Consider the following 5268-nt stretch of genomic DNA (forward strand, 5'->3'; position numbering starts at 1 on the left):
ATTAGTCAGGGATGTTTGGAGGTTTACTGACTAAAGGTGACTACTACTAGTCTCTAGTCTCTAGTCTCTAGTGATCCAAACACCCTCTAAGTCGCAGCTACTAAAATATTTAGTAACGATGGGTGGAGATGGTGGTGGACGAGGGAGGGCGACGGTTCAAATGCCTCGGCTACTATAGTTTTACTATATGTGCACTGACACTGGCAGCAGGAAAATGATGGGAGAAGAGGCGGGAAACCGATGGGAGGAGTGGCGGGAAAGGGTAGCGTGTTTGGATATATAACACCAATAATATGGAAAACTTAGTAAAGAAGGAAGCGCGAACTAGCACGAGGCGTGCACATAGTGCTTACCCATGGGTGCCAGACAGTTGACAAGAACCACTGTAAATATTCACGGTTAGTTTGGCCTTTTTTGTACATTATAATTAAATTTTCTAAGAATTAATTTAATGTGCACAATTCAAATTTGAACTACAAACACATGCTCAAGTGCACCAAAATGGCTACAAAATCATACATGTGTCCTTCAATGCTTGTTTAGGTCCCATGCAAACAAAAGGGAATGAAATACAACCGTCTCGGTGTCTAGCTCGGCCTCGAACATTGAGAATCTCTGTTTTTAAATCCCCGTAAATCTGAAACTCATCCAAAAATCATGAAACTTGGCATGGTGTCACGACATGGCACATATCTGCCTTGGAAAAAAATTATCTATTTTGGGCCAAAATTTATTACAAGCCTCTTACAAACCAGAGCTTCTCTCTCAAGAAGCCTCGTGGTTCCGATAGGGAAACGTGTCCACCTTATGGGGGAAACGATAATCGCTGCCTCTTCTCGCCTTGTATTTTTTTTCTAGAGGCAACATGGGACAACAGGAGAGTCGTGATGCGATTTGAAATTATTCAGGGTTCGTTTGACCTTTTTAAAAAATTAATGGATTTTTCTAGGCATTTAATGTCCATAATTCAAATCTGAACTACAAATACATGCCACAGTGCATTAAAATGTTAAGAAAATTTCGACATCTGTCCTTGGGTGCATGTTTAAGTCCCATGAAAGGAATGGGAACTGATTACAACTCTATCGATGTCCTGGCCCGGCCTCAAAAACTCGGAATCTCGGTTTTTATGTCCCCGTTAATCCAAAAATCATTAGGAAATCATGAAACTTACTATGGTGTCACAACATGGCACATATATGTCGTGTTAAAAGAATTGCACAATTTGGGCCAATCTTTATTACAAACCTCTTACAAACCGGAGCTTATCGCAAGTAATCTCGTGGTTCCGATAGGGAAACGTGACACCCTTGTGGGCAAAATGGTAATTGCTTCCTATTCTCGCATTGTATTCTTTTACTTCAATTAACATGGGACAACATGAAGTTCGTGCTGAAATTTGAACTTATTCTCGGTTCGTTTGGCCTTTTTATGCATTAATTGAGTTTTCTAGGCATTTAATGTCCATAATTCAAATTTTAACAACAAATACATGCTCCAGTGCATTAAAATGTCTAAAAAATCGTACATGTGTCCTTGGGTGCATGTTTAGGTACCATGCAAAGAATGGGAATGAAATACAATCGTCTCGGCGTCTGGCTCAGCCTCGAACAGTGAGAATGTCGACTTTTAAATCCCCGTAAATGCAAAACTCATCCGAAAATCGTGAAACTTGGCATGGTGTCACGACATGGCACATATGTGTCGTAGAAAAAATTGTCAATTTTGGGGCAAGCTTTACTACAAGCCTCTTACAAATGGGAGCTTCTCTCTCAAGAAGCCTCATGGTTCCGATAGGGAAACATGTCCACCTTGTGGGCGAAACGATAATTGCCACCTCTTCTCGCATTGTATTTTTTCTACACGCAACATGGGACAGCACAAGATTCATGCTGAAATTTGAAATTATTATAGGTTCGTTTGGCCTTTTTTATACATTAATTGAGTTTTCTAGTCATTTCATGTCCATAATTCAAATTTGAATTGCAAATACATGCTCCGGTGCATTGAAATGTCTAGAAAAATCATACATGTGTCCTTGGGTGCATGTTTCAGTCCCATGCAAGGAATGAGAATGGATTACAACCGTATCAGTGTTTGGCTCAGCCTCGAACGTTGAGAATCTCGGTTTTTAAATCCTCGTAAATCCAAAACTCATGCAAAAATCGTGAAACTTGGCATGGTGTCACAACATGGCACGTATCTGTCGTGGAAAAAATGTCCACTTTGGGCCAAGCTTTATTACAAGCCTCTTACAAACCGGAGGTTCTCTCTCAAGAAGCCTCATGGTTCCGATAGGGAAACGTTTTCACCTTATGGGAAAAAGGATAATTGTTGCCTCTTCTCGCATTGTATTTTGTTCTACACCCAACATGGGACAATATGAGATTCATGCTGAAATTTGAAATTATTCATGGTTCGTTTGGCCTTTTTATACATTAATTGAGTTTTCTAGGCATTTAATGACCATAATTCAAATGTGAACTACAAATAAATGCTTCAATGCATTAAAATGTCTAGAATAATCATGCATGTGTCGTGGGTGCATGTTTAAGTCTGATGCAAGGAATGGGAATGGATTACAACCGTATCGGTGTCCTGGCTCGGTCTCAAGCACTAGGAATCTCGGTTTTTATGTCCCCATAAATCCTAAACTAACCAGAAAATCACGAAACTTGGTATGGTGTCACAACATCACACACATATGTCATGGTAAAAGAATTGCCCAATTCGGGCCAATCTTTATTGCAAATCTCTTACAAACCGGAGCTTATCACAAAAACCCTCATGGTTTTGAACTTCCGATAGGAAAATGTGCCCCCCTTGTGGAAAAAATGATAATTAATTGTTGCCTCTTCTTGCCTTGTACATTTTTCTAATTCAAATCTGAATTTCAAGTACATACCCTAGTCAACCAAAATGACTAGAAAATAGTACACGTGTCCTTCGATGCATGTTTAGGTTGCATTGAAGGAATGGGAATGAATTACATAGTTCTCGTCGTCCTGAAACATTGAGAATCTTGGTTTATAAATCCCAGTAAATCAAACACTCACCCAAAAATCATGAAACTTGGCATGGCGCCATATATGCCATGATAAAAAAGAACGTCCAATTCGAGACAAGGCGCACACATTAATACCCAACGTAGTCCTTTGGAACAAATAGCTGACACGTACTATCACAAACGGTTATATTTTGTGAACCGTGTGTGTTCCTCTACCGATTTCAGTGCGGCCACACGTCCCTCTTTTTATTGGAGAGTACTACCTGAGTCCAGGTTCATTGGTCCTCTTCGTATTTTGTGCAAAAATTTAACCATAGTCGATGGTGTGTGTGTTGTTGTTTCATTTGATAGGACGAGCGCGAGTAGTCTGCTACGCAGGCTCGACGACACGCTGTGCGAGAAACCCAAAACGTTGTTTAACATGCGATTAATTAAAGCACCTAGACGGAGGGTGTTTTCTTGTGAACCCATGGTCGCGCTCAATATTAAGTAGTTGTGTTGTTTGTGCCTTGGTGAGAACGTGATTTTAGCTTGTTTCCAACTCGTATTCTCGATAATTTATAATACAACATGCGGCAACGGATCATGCGACGACAAAATAAAATGCCAACGGATAATATAAGGAAAAATTTACCATGACGCGGATAATAATTGTCTTACATATTCCTAATCATTTTAAATTCCACACGCGGCAAGGAACGAAAGACACAGTGGCGAGAGAAGAAGGAAATCGCAAACAACGATTTGGGTCACTACTATCTCTACTCCTTGATGGATCCCCGGGTAACGAGTTCCTCCAACCCCTTCTTCAAATCATCACGACTTTGCTTGACAGCACCTACAGATTCCTCCACCACCTCCTCGCGGGAGATGTGGGGCTTCCTCAAGTCATCCATAAGTTCCTCGACGACCACTTTCAGCGTCATCCCCGAGACACTGCTCTGCTCATGCAGCTTCTTCCAGTCGACGACCTCCTCCTCCTTCTTGGCAATCCACTTGAGGAGCTTTGCATTGTCACCCATGAGTCGCACGACGAGGTCGGACACCTTCTCAGCCGAGGCATCGCTAATCTTGAGCAGCTTCACCAATCTGTCGACCAGCTCCTCATGCCTAATTAGGAGAGCGAGACTAACATCATTGATGGCCCAGGACTTCAACACCGCCATTTCTTCACCTAAGCCGATGCGGCGAGCAAGCTTGCGAGAGCCCTCGCCTACCGATAAGAGCTCGTTTGACAGCTCCGCGGCGCGCCAGGACATCTTTGCTACGTCTACCGCACAACAACGATACCTCTCTATTTCTTCCACGGCTTTGGTATTTTCTCCTTGGTTATATGTTGACCCGAAACTCCTCCTACCGGTCATGGCGGAACAACTTGACAGGAAAGACATGTTTAGTGGGTGACGAGGAGAGGAAATGAGAAGTAATTTTTGAGTGGGTAGTTTTTATAGCCCGGTGCTAAGTGTGAACACGTTTAGGTTTGATCGGTGTGAACATATTTGCAATTACTTATTGCGTGGTAATCTGGATTGTGACGAGAAACAAACTCAAAATTGATTCATGGCTCTAGGCTTGAAGCCCGAAACACATCTTCATATGGCTATGTTCAACTTCTATATGCAATAATTATGCATGTGCTTGCTCGTCGTTTAGGCGGCCGCGGCGTGCTTTGCTTGCGTCCCTCCACACGCTCTGCTCGCCGTTTAAGCGCCAAGTCGTGCTCGGGTCGCGTCCCTCCGCATGCGCTCTGCTAGCGGTTGGGGCCGGCGCACAAGCCATCTTGTTAAGTTGAACCGTTTATGTTGTGTTCCCTAATCAAAAACAATTCGTCCGAGTGAACCATATGACGCTCTGCCAACGGTTGGGGCCTACACACGATCACGTTTGGGGCTCCATATGCATGCGTTTGTACTACGAGCGTCGCCCCGTGCCATTTTCCAGGACGTCCGGCCCCCATTTATACCCGCGGCCATTAACCATAACCTCTTCATGCTTTCAATTGTGCACCGCAACACAATAAACACACCCTCAATGACGCATACAGAGAGGATATACAACGGAGCTGCAATGGAGTTCGACGTGCATCTTGTGGAGACCCACATGAGGAAGATGGAACTCATGATGGTGTACACCAACGACCCGGTCATGATGGAGGACTCCATCAACACTATGGAGAGGTTTCTTGTCGAGGATGACAAGTACAAAGTGTTCGGCTTTGACCTCGCTTACACCGGCAGTCGTGTCGTGCATGATCAGAAAGT

The sequence above is a fragment of the Hordeum vulgare genome, chromosome 3H (assembly GCF_904849725.1).
Source record: "Hordeum vulgare subsp. vulgare chromosome 3H, MorexV3_pseudomolecules_assembly, whole genome shotgun sequence".
Classification (NCBI taxonomy): domain Eukaryota; kingdom Viridiplantae; phylum Streptophyta; class Magnoliopsida; order Poales; family Poaceae; genus Hordeum; species Hordeum vulgare.